General features: G+C 47.8%; 1 pseudogene; it reads right to left on the reverse strand.

Annotated features, from left to right (window-relative positions):
* The window catches only part of LOC116554047, a 26,029-nt pseudogene continuing 11,364 nt past the window's right edge, over nucleotides 1–14,665 (reverse strand).

Raw genomic sequence — 14,665 nt, forward strand, 5'->3', positions numbered from 1 at the left:
TGAATATTTAATGATATAAAGTTACTGCATATTTTATTAGATGTGACAAAGGTTTTATAAAAGAGTCTCAAAGTGTAGCCTCAGGAACGCCGACAGTCTGGAAGATCAAAACTGTTTTTGGTCTTTTTGCCCATTTTTCATTCTCATTCCCCCAAAAGCATTAGGGGAAGGGGTGGTGGTTCTAGAAGTTTCATGACCTGCAATGACATAATTGGTGGGGGGGAGTTTTAGAAGTTTCATGACCTATAATAAAATCTGTGCTTGTGTATTTTTTTTTTTTTTTTTGAGACAGAGTCTCACTCTGTTGCCCAGGCTGGAGGGCAGTGGGGTGATCTCAGTTCACTGCAAGATCTACCTCCTGGGTTCAAGTGATTCTCATGCAAGATCTACCTCCTGGGTTCAAGTGATTCTCATGCCTCAACCTCCTGAGTAGTGGGGATTTCAAAAGCACACCACCACGCCCAGTTAATTTTTGTATTTTTAGCAGAGACAGGGTTTCACCATGTTGGCCCGGCTGGTCTCAAACTCATGACCTCAGCTTCCCAAAGTGCCAGGATTACAAGCATGAACCACCGTGCCCGCCCTGTGCTTGTGTATTCTTATGTTTGTACTATTATTTCAATGTGGATTTGAAAAATTTCAAAATAAGAAATTGTGGGTGGGGAACACATAACATCTTGACCTTAAACAAACCTCAACTGTCCCTGAAACTTCTCAAGTGATTTCCCCAACAGCCCAGCCTGCCTAACCCCAAATTCTTTCAACAAATTCATTCTTCCTTTCCATGATGCATCATGCCCATGACACATTCCCAAAGCTTTTCTTTCACCTGTTTCCTGCAGCAGCTAAACGTCAAACTACTCCCATCAAAGAAACAACCCAGAAGGGATCCTGCAAAGCATTCAGGTCGCAGGCCTTGTAGTTCCCACACCCTACACTGCCCCCTGGTGGCAATGAAGCTCTCAGCTCCTTTGCATTTGGTTCCTAAATTCTTTCCCTCCATTATTCAAAATTATAGTAAACCCCTCTTAACTGCCTAGGATACACCTCAAGATCCGCAGTGGATGCCTAAAACTGAAGACAGTACAGAACCCTACACACTATTCTTTTTCCTATGCATACACACCTGACCCTTCTCTGGACTTGTCCTTGTCCTGGCCCCTTTCTGGCACTGTCTTTTTGTGGCCCCTGCCCTGTCCACATCACGACTCTGGGCTTCCATGTGCCTGTCCTGCCATAGCCTGGCCCTTTCCTGGTCCTGCCCTGGCACCAGCCCTACCCTGTCTTGGCTCTGTGCTATCCTAGCCCTGCCCTGGCTTTGTGCTGGTCCTGACCTTGACCTGTGCCAAGCTCTGGCCCTGCATTGTTCCTGCCCTGGCCCTCGTTCTATCCTGCTTCTGACTCTGTCCTGGTCCCGGTCCTGTCATGTCACTGGCTGTGACTCTGCCTCTCGTTTCTCCCTGGCCATGACCCAGCTCAGATCCTGTCCAGGCTCCAGCCTGACCCCAGTCCTGGTTCTGCCCTGGCCGACCCATGACTGGGTACTGCATTACCCAGTACGCTGGCCCTGACTTGCCCATGGCCCTCACCCTACCACTTGTCTTGCCATATTCCTGACCCTCTCTTGGCCCTGTATCTACCCTGGCTCTGGCACTGCCATGGCCCTGACATTTCCCTGGCCCTTTCCTGCTGTGGCCTTTCCTTGGCCCTCTGCTACACTGTACTTGTTCATGCCATAAACCAGTCATGCCATTAGCCTATCTTACCCTGCACTGCTTGTGCCCTGGCCCTGCCCCACCTTAGCCCCTTTTTGGACCTGCCCTGACCCTGCCTTGACTTTTGCCCCAGCCTGATCTGGTCCTGTCATATCCCTGGCCCTAGCCCTTCCCTTTTCCAGGCCCTGACCCTGACCCTGCCCTGCCCTGGACCATGGCCCTGCCCTTCCATTCCCTGGTCTTGCCCTCACCCTGCAATGACCCTGCACTGGCACTCTCTGCCTTGGCACAGGCTTGGCCCTGGCCCTATCTTCTTCCTGGCCCTGGCCTTCCACAGTCATCCTCTGCTATGGGCTTGTAATAGCCCCAAAATACCCTGGCCCTGTTCCTAGTTGTGACCCAGCTATGACCCCTGCCCTGCTTTTTGCTATGCCTTGTACTATTCTAGCCCTGCATTCTTTTGGACCTGCTCCTAACCTGGCCTTGCGCTGCCCTGTCCCTGGCTTTTTCTTTGTGCTGGTTCTGGTTCTGCCTTGATCTTGCCCACCTCTGGACCCTCCATGTTCCTGCCTTCTCCTTGGCTCTGCATTTGCTCTGGCCCTGGCCCTGGCCTAGACTTGGCCACAATGTCTTGGACCCTGACCCTGCGTTGCTTCCAGCATAGGTCTGACCCTGCACAATCCTAGTTCTCCCCTAGCCCTGACCTCACCCTGGTCCTGGTCTTGCCCCTTTGACCTGGTCCTGCCGTACCTTGGCCCTCACCCTGACACTAGCACAGACCTGGCCCCAGCCCTGACCTTGACCACTGGCCCCTGCTCCTACCCCTGGTTCTGCCATGGTCCTGGCCCTGTCAGGGTCCTGCCCCAGCCTTGTCCTAGACCTGGCCATGGCACTAACCCTGCCCTGGCCCTGACCTACTTAAGGCCTTATCATGACACTGGCCTGGCCCTGGCCCTGATTTGCCTGGGCCCTAACCCAGTACACGCTGTTCTTGCCCTTGCCCTGACTCCGGCACTATCACTGTCTGGCCCTAGCCCTGTTGCTGGTCTTGCCATGGCCCTGGCTCTGGCCCTGAGGATCTTTCTTTGCCTTGTTCCTGACACTGTCCTTTCCTGGTCCTGGTCCCAGCACTGGCCCTGCCCCAGCACTTCTCTGGTTCTGGTCTGGACCCTGGCCCTGCAATGGACTTGCCTTACCTTGATGTGACCTTTGTCCTGCCCTGCCTCTGGCCTTGCAATGCTTCTGGCCCTGTCACTGCTTTCGCCCTGGCCCTATCCGGACCCCTTCGCTGCTCTGGCCTTTCCTTGGCCATCTGCTGCAATAGCCCTGCCATTCCTTGGCCCTGATTCTTCCTTGGACCTGCTCTGAGCATGACTCTGGCATTTGACCTAGCCCTGCCCCCAGCCCTGGACCTGGCCCTGTGGTGCCCTGCCCTGCTCTGGCCCCATCTTGGTCCTGTCTTGGCCATGTGCTACCCTGTCCCTGCCCTGGATCTGTGCTGGCCATGGTTTGATTCTGGCCCTGCTGCTCCTGCTGACTCTGGTCATGGCACCAGGCCTGCCAGTGGTCACTGTCCTGGTCGTGTTCTGGCCCTGACCTGGACTTGGACATGTCCTTAGCCAGATTTGTCCCAGCAATTCCTTGACCTGTCTCTGCCCTGGTCCATCAAGGCCATGCTTATACTGCCCTTTCCTGGCCCTACCATGGCCCATGTGTGCCATTGCCTAGTCTTACCCTTCACTGGTTGTGCCTTTACCCTGCCCAGTCCTAGCCGCTCCCTGGATGTGCTCTGACCCTGCCTTAGCTTTTGCCCTACCTTCTCTATGACCTGCCTTGGCTCTGCCCTTATTTATCCAGGGCCCTGCCCGGGCCCTTCCATAGCTCTGACCCTAGACCATCCTTGACCCAGGCCCTGACCCTGCCCTGCCTTGCCCCTAACCCTGCCCTGGACCTTCCCTTGCTTTTCGGTGCCCTTCGATGCTCTGGCCTTGGCCTTACCCTGCACTGACCCTGTACTGGAAGTCTCTGCCTTGGCATGGCCTTAGCCATGCCTTCTCCCTGGCCTTGCCCTGGCCCTTCCCCAGGCTGATGCTGGAACTACTCTGTCCATGACATGGTCCTACCCTGTTCCTGATCCTGTCTGACCCTAAAATGCCTGGCAGTACCCTGGCCTTGCACTGCTCTGGACCTGACTCTGGCTCTGTCACTGTCCTAGCCACAGCCCAGTCGCTGGTGATGCTATGGCCCTGACCCTGTCCCTGGACCCTCGCCGTGCCATGAACCTGCACTATGCTTGCCCTTGTCCTGTCCCTACCCTGTCCATTCCTTGTTCTTGCCTTCATCCTGGCACCACCCTGGCCCTGCCCCTGCCTTGGCCCTACCCTAGGTTTGACCCTACCCTGGCTATCACTCTAGATTTGGCTGGGCCCTGTCTTGGACCTGACCACAGCACAGACCCAGCACTTTGGGAGGCTGAGGCAGGTGGATCACCTGAGCTCAGGAATTCAAGACAAGCCTGACCAACATGGTGAAACTCTATCTTTACTGAAAATATAAAACATAGCTGGGCGTGGTGGCAGGCACCTGTAATCCCAGGTACGCAGGAGGCTACCACAAGAGAATTGCTTGGAACTGGGAGGTGCACGTTGCAGTAGGCCCAGATTGGGTCACTGGACTCCAGCCTGGGCAACAAGAGCAAGGCTCCATCTCAAAAACAAAAAAGACTAATGTGCAAAATAGTTCCAGGTTTCTAAAGCTGAGTGTTCTGAGCAGTAAGCTTTCATTCCTGAAAAATTTACTTACCAGAATATTCTTCAGTGATGTCCAAGAAGTGAGGTGTGTCTACTCTGCAGAGATGAGTCAGGAGTAGTCAAGAAGCAGGAGGCTTGTCAACTCTGCCACACCAGAAATGATGCTCAGGAGGGCTTAGCAACAGCAGTCTCCCCTCTGAATCCACAAGGTAAAGTCTAGGAGGAAACAAGACAGGAGTTAGCCATGTTACAGAGGAACTGCTGAGGTTGGGAGGCCCCACAGGAAGGAAAATGCCAGGAAGATAGGAGCTTCTGGCCACAGTGTTCTCACGTGGATTGTAATTTAAAAGTAGCTTTGGCAGCCATCCCAGAGCAAGTTCATGAAGAGAGGGGGTCACAGAGCTGCCTGACAGTTCTGGAGTTAAGCCCGGCCCTGGAGAAGCTGAAGTCCAGGGGTCCACCTGCATCTGCATGGCCGGAATAAAGTCCATCACTTATTCTCCTCTTCTCTCCAAACTGTCACTGTAAGATCCTGCTCTGCCACTTACTAGCTGTGTGACCTTAGGCAAGTTATTTAATGTTTCTGAGCCTCAGTAAATGGCAGCTAATATTATTGTTTATTGTTATCAAAAGTGGTTACATTTTTATAGGGTCATGCACAGCCATAATCAGCACTGGGAAAGGCAAACATTTCTTCTGACGCATTAGATGGTAAATATTTAGACACTGTAAGCCAAGCAGCATTACATATATCTATGTATATAGTATATACATACATAGCTGCAGGCACTCAGACACTGGCTCTTTCGCCAACAGCAATGACTTTCTGGCCAGGACAGGATTGAACAGTGGTTCTTCTCATGCCACGTTTTCATGTGAAGTGTCAAAGGCTGCTGCCTTCTCTGTCCTGTCATTACAAAACATTGAGTAAGCCCACTCTGGTCCCACTCCTGAAACCTCATGACCAGGACCAGGAAGTGAGAGGTCACGGGCCTCTCTTGCCCTGACGTTCTAGCTATAGCCCCAGCTCTGGGCTCACCCAGAAGCCCTGTGTTTGTGCGCTCCCAGGCCAGGGCAGTCTACACTCTGCCTCTCTTAGAACACCTGGTGATGCTGTAATGAACCAGATGTGTCAGTGGCCAGAGAGAAAGGCAGCAGCTAGTGTGGCCAATCACTGGGGCCTCTCCTGCATCCCTGGGCTGGTGTGGATAGAATGATAGAAAGATAAGAAACCTGAACAGACCAATTATGGGTAATGCAATTAAAGTAGTAATAAGAAGTCTGTCAAAGAAAAACACAAGAATCATGGTTTTACTGATGAATTCAATGAAACATTTTTAAACAAGCTAATACCAATTTCACTCAAAATATTTGCCCAAAAATGAAGAGGAAGGAATACTTCCAAACTTGTTCTATGAGGCCAGCACTACCCTGGTGCAAAAACCAGACCAAATCACAACACAAAAAAGAAAAAGACAGGCATAAAATATCCCTGATGAACACAGATACAAAAAATCCTCAACAAAATACATGAAAACTGCATTTGACAAGACAATAAAAGGATCATCTGCCATGACGAAGTGGGATTCATCTGAGGAATATGAAGATGATTCAATAAACACAAATATATAAATGTGCTACATCACATTCAGTAAATTAAGAAAAAAACATATAATTATTTCAGTAGATGCTGAAAAACATAAAATTCAACATTCCTTCATAATAAAAATTCAAGAAAGCTATTTCATTACTGCTGCCACCAACAAAAGACACCTAGGGATAACCAAAAAGTTGGCTAAATTTTAATCGGGAAAGCAATGAAAATAGCTTGGACATGTTAATTAAAACTTCACACTATAAAATATGTTTTACAAAAATAAAATCTTTAGAAAACATAGCATAAACAGTGTGTCTTATGCAGTATTTTTTTTTTTTTGAGACGGAGCCTTGCTCTGTTGTCCAGGCTGGAGGACAGTGGTGTGATCTCAGCTCACTGCAACATCTGCCACCCAGGTTCAAGCGATTCTCCTGCTTCAGCCTCCTGAGTACCTGGGATTACAGGCGCATGCTACCACGCCTGGCTAATTTTTGTATTTTTATTAGAGATGGGGTTTCAGCATCTTGGCCAGGCTGGTCTTGGAACTCCTGACATCATGATCCACCCATCTCGGCCTCCCAAAATCCTGGGATTACAGGCGTGAGCCACTGCGCCAACTTGCAGTATTTTTTTATACATTATCTCATTTGGTCTTCACAATTTTTCTTTTTTGAGGCAGAGTCTCACTCTGTTGCCCAGGCTGGAATGCAGTGGTATGAGCTCACCTCCTGGGTTCAAGTGATTCTCCTGCTTCAGCCTCTCAACTAGCTGGGATTACAGGCATGCACCACCACGCCCGGCTAATTTTGTAGTTGTTGTAGACACAAGGTTTCACCATGTTGGCTAGGCTGGCCTTGAACTCCTGGCGTCAAGTGATTCACCCTGCCTTGGACTCCGAAAGTGCTGGGATTACAGGCATGAGCCACCGCACCAGGTCTGCTCCGTATTACTGAAGGAAAATGGGCCATGGTATAGGCCAAGCAATGTGCCGACCTGGGCTCAGGTGATTACTGCTACAGCAGACATCAAAGGAAGTTAACCTTGCCAGCACCCAACTTGATCTTCCCTGCTGGAAAAGTCTGTCTGTCCTCCTGCCTGCCAGATGGGTGGTCGGTCCCAGGCACTGGCTGAGCAGACTTCTCTGTAAGCTGGTGCTGAGGAAACATTTATCAAAAGCAGGAATATAGACAGGCACACAGTGAGAGGTGCTGAGAGGGTGCTGGCCTATCCAGCATCCAAAAGCTGCCCGGAGTGGTACCTAGCAAGCACATGGCTTTCAAAGAACCAGAGGCCACTGGTTCAGCAGGTGCCTGAGGGTCCCGCCACCAGTTCTAACATTTAGGAGAAGACATTTGGCAGCGTCTTTCTAATCTTTAAACTTGAAGCATGCAAGTCGAATGGATGGGTCAAGGCCTGGCTCAGCCATTGATCAACCATGTCACCTTGGACTCCTCCTTCTCTGTGTCAGTTTCCTCATCCACAAAGTGGGGATAGTAACTGCACCTCCCTTCGAGGACTATGAGAATAATTAGGATGTATAGGACTTAGAACAGTGGTCAACAAACTACAGACCACACTACTGCCTCTTTCTATACAGAGGTTTCAATGGGACATAGCCAGACTCATTCCCCATACATATTGTCCACACTGCATGGGTGCTACAGTCCAGAGACCACACGGCCTGCACAGCTGTCAGCAGTCACTACCTGGACCTTGACAGGTAACCCTGGCTTAGAACAATGCCTGGAAGATGAGAAGTACTCATGAAATGTTAGCTATTATTTAAACCCAAAGTCACCTTTAGCATGATAAATCTAAGTATGTGCACAAAGATACAGACACAAGCACTGATTGTAGTGGTGTAAAACAGTAAATAACTATAACATCAATTAACAGGAGGCAGATAAAATTATGGAACATCCACACTACAGAATACTATAGTCATCTGGCTGGGCACAGTGGCTCGTGCCTGTAATCCCAGCACTTTGGGAGGCTGAGGCAGGAGGATCACTGAGGTCAGGAGTGCAAGAACAGTCTGGGCAACATGGTGAAACTCTGTCTATACTAAAAATACAATAACTAGCCAGATGTGGTGGCGCATGCCTGTAATCTCAGCTACTTGGGAAGGTGACATGGGAAAAATCACTTGAACCAGGAGGCACAGGTTGCAGTGGGCCTAGTTTGCACCACTGCGCTCTTGTCTGGGCCACAAATCAAGACTCTGCCTCAAAAAAAAAACAAAAAAAAACCCCAAAACTATACAGCCACTTAAAAGACTAAGGGAAATCTGTGTGTATACACTGTATATATCAACATGTAAAGATTGCTAAGATGTTTAAATAACCAAACATCATTAAGTGAAAAATGTATGATGATAACATATGCAATATGCTCTCACTATGTTATAAAAAAAATTATGTATGCACAGCAAAGACTGTATACTACTTAAAAGTACTGAGCGAATTTCACTTTCGGCATACACGTCGGTTCTGTCGGTTCTGTACTATTTAATGTTTTTAATGAACTATAGTTTCGTAATTTTTCTCATCACTTTATCATTTTAGCCTCTCTCTCAGGCCGTATGCGAGAGCCATACTTTTAAAACCTTTGTATCTTTACGCTTCAGGGACAAACCAGAGCATGGCTGAATCTCCAACTCCTTATGCTAAGTGAAGCAAGCCAGACCCCAAGCCCACACGTGACCTTCTGGAAAAGGCAAAGGAGCAGGACTGAGGAACAGACAGGTGGCTGCACGAGCAGGGAGGAGGAGAGAGGCTGCCTTCCTGACTATCCTGACTGCGGTGATAGTCACTGCAGTCCACGCATCTGTTAAAGCTCATTGCACTAACTGCACACCAAAAAGTGAACTTTACTATATGTAAATTTTAAAGTAAATTTAAACACACACACAAACTTAGGGGATACATTTTCTTTGAGTGCGGCACACAAGACACTTGTCTTAACGCAGGACTCCAGGGCACGTCACTCGCAGGGACCCTACAAGTGCAAACATGCCACGGCCCACGCCCACCCACAACTGACTCGTTCTTCCAGGCTCCGTGCCTGTGGGTCTAGACTTCACATGGAAAGCACTGGCCAGTGCAGGCAAAGGGCAGCACACGTGGGGCCCTGCAGGTCCTGGCCTGGCCGGGGATCTGTCGCAGCCACCAAGCTGTCAGGCACAGCAATGCGCGCCCGCACGGGCATCCCAGCGGCTCCGGCCACGCCTCATTCCAGAGTCCACCCAATGACTCCAGGAAATGCTGCCGCTCCCAGCGTGGCCATGGTGGCCTTTGCCACCCTCTGCTGCCAGAAAACAAACGCTCCAAGCCTCAGTCCCCAGGGGCTCCGCGTGGCGCTCCGCTGCAGAGCCGCTCCCTGAGTGGACTTCACGGCAGAGCGGGCACCATCCCGATGCCCCTCTCGGCTTAAAAAAAAAAAAAAAAAAAATGCTCCTTCAACCCCGTTTTCCAATTATTCTTGCCCACTTCTAGTCACACCCAGTGTCCTGCAAACGAAGCTCACGTATTTCAGGCTGAAAATACACAATTCAGAAGGTTCATACGAAACAGCGCTGCCCCAGAAACAATCAAGCCTCCTCAACAAAGCCCAAAACTCCTCTCTCCAAGAACAGCCCCGCGGACCAGGCTCCCTCAGGTCCTCACAAGGCACGAAAGAAAAACGGGTTCAGATCCCGCTGCGCGAGCTTAGGACAACACTAGCAACCTGCTTGCCCCTTACTTTCCAACAAAACACCTTGAAACATGGAGGTGTCCCTTTCCCAGGGGGGCCGCGCCACGTGCCGGGAGCAGAATCGGGGATCTGGGTACTGAGCCGCGAGTGCAAGGCAGGGGAGCTTGGAGCCCAGGCCTACAGACCCGGGGTGCAGGGCCCGGGGGGAGCGGTTTAGGGGGTGCTGGGTGCTGGAGCCAGGGGGGCGCGGTTTGGGGGGTGCAGGGACCTGGAGCCCGGGAGGAGTGGTTTAGTGGTAGGGGGACCTGGAACCCGGGGCCAGGAGCTGGGGACGCTGGGGCCAGGGCGATCCGGGGGCTCAGTCCCGGCCCCGCCGCCCTGGCTTGCCCAGGTTCCGAGGGCTACCTGGACCCCACGGAGGCCGCAGGGCATACGCGGGCACGCAGGGTTCCTCATCTGGGTTGATGGCAGGGCCTGGGAGTTTCCTTGACCAAGTGAGTCAGTGGGGTCGGCAGGGAATGCGCCAGGAAATGCTCAGCCTCCTCTCCCTCCTGGGTCGGGGGCTCTCCCGGTCTGGCCTCTTCCTCCCGGCGCTCCTCCCTCCCGGCCACGGCCCAGCCTCTGCCGCTCTCTCCTCCCGCGGGGCTTAACCCTGGGTGGCCCGCCGCCGCCGCACCGCCACCACCCATCCCAGCAAAGCCAGGCTACTGTTTTTTTTTTTGTTTTGAGACAGTCTTACTCTGCTGCCCACGCTGGAGCATAGTGGCATCATGTTGGGTCACTGCAACCTCCACCTTCTGGGTTCCAGTGACTCTTGTGCCTCAGCCTCCCAAGTAGCTGGGATTAGAGGCATGTGCCACCACATCCAGCTTTTATATTTTTGGTGGAGACAGGGTTTTGCCATATTGGCCAGGCTGGTCTCAAACTCCTGGCCTCAAGTGATCCACCTGCCTTGGCCTCCCAAAGTGCTGGGATCACAGGTGTGAGCCAGCGCATCTGGCCAGTTGTGCCACTGTTGCCACAAACTCCCTCAGTGTAGGTCACTGAGGTACTTGGAAACATCACGGAAGAGATTTACAACTGTAGAAAGTACATGGAGACTGCACTACTGCATTCATCCAGAACCAAGGCCAATGCATTCCACTGAACCAACACTCCAAGACCCATTCATGTGAATAACTCTTTCCCTACAAAACGTACTCCTTAAAATTGGAAAAGGTGACTTTCCCACCAGATGTGTAGAAATCAATGTAGAATACGTCAAACATGAAAAAGCAAAGAAACCATGACACCTCCCAAGAAAAACAACAACTCTCCAGTAAGAGGCTACAATAAGGAAATACAGGAAATGCCAGAAAAATAATTCAGAATTAAAATCTTAAGGAAACTCAGTGATACACAAGAAAGTACAAATAAACATTCAATAAAATCAGGAAAAGAATGTTTTGAATGAGAAATTGAACAAAAATAGGTATTTAACAAATAAGCAAATTTTACAGTGAAAGAATTCAATGAATGAGGCCAGGCACGGTGGCTCATGCTTGTAATCCAAGCACTTTGGGAGGCCAAGATGGGCAGATCACCTGAGGTCAGGAGTTCGGATCAGCCTGGCTAACATGGTGAAACCCCGTCTCTACTAAAAATACAGGAAATTAGCTGGGTGTGGTGGCGGGTGTCTGTAATCCTAGCTACTCAGGACACTGAGGCAAGAGAATCACTTGAGCCAGGGAGGCAGAGCTTGCAGTGAGCCAAGATCACACCACTGCACTCCAGCCTGGGTGATGGGAGTAAAATCTCGTCTCAAAAAAAAAAAAAAAAAAAAAAAGGGAAATGATCTGAAAAGACATTTCTCCAAAGAAGTCATAAAAATGGCCAATAAATAGATGAAAAAATGCTCAGCATCACTAATTACTAGGGAAAATGTAAGTCAAATCACAATGAGGTATCATTTCAGACCAGTCAGGATGGCTATTTACCACAAAGATAAAAAATAACAAACGCTGGTGAGGATGTGGAGAAAAGGGAACTCTGACACAATGTTGGTAGGAATATAAACTAGTGCAAACACTATGGAGAACAGTTTGAAGGTTCCTCAAAAAACTACAAAGAACTACTGTCTGATATAGCAATCCCACTGGTGGGCATTTACCCAAAGGAAAGGAATCAGGATATCAGAGACATCTGCACCCCCATGTTTACTGCAGCACTATTCACACAGCCAAGACATGGAATCAACCTACATGTCCAACAACAGATGAATGAGTAAAGAAATTGTGGTACACACACACACAAACTCAGAGATAAAAAAGAATGAATCCTGTCATTTGCAGCAACACTGATGGAAATGATGAACATTATGTGAATTGAAATAAGCCAAGAACAGGAAGTTAAACACTGCATGTTTTCACTCATATGTGGTAGCTAAAAAATGTTTATCTCATGTTAGTAAAAAGTAGAACAGGATACTAGATGCTGGATTTTGCAGGAGGAAAGGAGGAAGATATTTGTTAAAGGATACAAACGGCTAGCTGGAACGAATAAGTTCAAGTGTTCTGTATCAATATGGGATGCCTACAGTTAACAATACAGAGTTGCACATAGCTAAGAGGAGGGTACTGAATGTTCCCAACATAAAGAAGTAGTAAATGTTTGAGGTGATGGAAATAATTATCCTGATCTGATCACTGTAACTGTATCAAAAACCACTATGGACTCCATGAATATGTACAATTATTATGTCAGTTTATAAAAACAATAAAAGAAAACAAATGGCTGGGAATTATTTTTTAAAGTTCCAGTCCTAAGGAATCCGGAGTGAGGAAAATGAATGTGAAACTTATTGTCACTGCCTTTTTAAACACAGCACTAAAAGTTTTCAATAAGACAATCTTTTTAAAAATCAAGAGCAACATGATTATTAATTCTATCATGATTGATAATTATCACCGAAATAAGGTGTGATGACTTGCAAACTACAAAATATTCAGGTATCAGGATGACAAGAGGGAGTAGGGTCAGGTGTCCCAACACGGAGGAAGACACAGGAACACGGAACAGGTACCTCTGGCTGCGGCCTGGCAGGTGGCGCTCTCTGTACACTGCAGGTTCTTCAGCAGCTGCATGGACTTGTCAGCCATTATGATCTGCTTCAGGACAGGTTTGAGGAAGGAGACCATGGTGTGCTGCCTGCTGGAGGGTCCCTGGTCAGTGCTGGAACTCGCGCTCGCATTATCACTCATTTTTTTCTTCACTTTCTGTCTTTTCTGACACACTGTATAACATGGAAGTTGCCTACCAGAAGTCTGTGATTAACTGGAACATTTTTGTTTCTAAAGAGATTCAAAATAGTTTTAAACTTTAACTTCTCTTCCTTAAAAGTAGTATACTTGTCCTACTTTGTTGTCCAGACATTATAAAACATAATAATATTATTAGTAAATTGAAACAATCTTTAGGCAAATGGGGCAGTTTTAATCTGATCTCAGTTTAAAGAGAAAAACAAATGAATACTTTCAACAGTATAGGTAAAATTTAAGTAAGTAGAAACAGATTCCTGAATTGGAATTATTTAAAATATGACTAATTTGGTCCTCTTTAGAAGTAAAATAAAAGTTTTTCCCATTTACCATCTCCTGTGAAACTAATTTGCAGACTTCTCTACCATTTTCCCTACCAAGATTCTTAACTGGACTATTTTTAACAATAAAATGATGGTCAATCATCACCCTACAACGACAGTCAGAGTCCCATTTGTCACAGAAATTCTCATGTGAGACTGATGAATCAGAACACAGTGACAGACAAGAGACTATGATGAAGGGAGGTCAGTTCACTTATGTGAGCATCACATACATATTGCTACGCTTCCAGAACAGTAAGGACTTAAAGTTACCCTTCCTGATGCATTCAATGGACAGCTATCAATAGAAACCACACATCTAAATATACCACATCATTTAAAATTGAGTTAAAAGAGTACAGATAGCTCTACATTATAGTTTATATGATTCTGTTCAGAAAAAATCAAATAACTGAAGGAAAATTGTCATAAACGGATTGAGATTTTTCTTGTTTTATTAAATATTATACTAAGATATTGGTTGAATTCATTCACTTCGGAGAACAGTAAAAAAAATTATAGTAAGGTAAAAGAAATGAGTAGCTAATTCTGAGAAATAAATGTATTAGAGGCATACTCTGTAGTATTTCTGTATCTCTTTACTGATATTTTACACTGGAAATAGCGGAAACCATCTGATATCACCTAAACTCATTTTATAGGAAGCAGTGTATACTAGCTAGCCATAAATACACTATCATCCAAAAATATGATTTGTTTAAAAGTTGTGAACTGACAAAACCTGGGCAAAGATACTAATAATCAGCTGGTACTACTGACGTCTTCCATATAAATGAAATAGAACTAGCCTATAATGACAACAAGTTCTGTGATGTGGACTGTATTTTCTTAGTACCATTTGAAACTAATGAAAGATTTGATTTTCATGGGGAGCAAACTTGTGACGACAGACCGCGGCGACCTTGTGCTCTGCTGCAGCTCACCTCTGGATGATGAACTCCCTGGCGTCGTCCCACAGGTGCCCATGCACAATCCACTCATCCACTGTCACACTTACTGAAAAGGTAAGGCCACACCGTTTCCACCCAGGGAGAGAACAGGAGGGAGACCTGAGGCAGAGAGTGTGCACGGTCAGCTCTCAGGGCTCCCTGGCCACTAGAACAAAAGGAGGTTTAAACACTTCTGAAATGCCTTGAAATTAAAAAATCCAAAAACATATGCTATAAAATCCTTACAAAAAACTCACCTAAGTAAGGATGGATCATATTGTTTGCAGTCCAGACTGGGAAACTTGAGAGTGAAAATGACACAGAGGCAGGTGTGACCTGAG

This window comes from Sapajus apella, unplaced genomic scaffold, assembly GCF_009761245.1.
Source record: "Sapajus apella isolate SASKATOON/1434 unplaced genomic scaffold, GSC_monkey_1.0 scaffold1, whole genome shotgun sequence".
NCBI classification, from domain to species: Eukaryota; Metazoa; Chordata; class Mammalia; order Primates; family Cebidae; genus Sapajus; species Sapajus apella.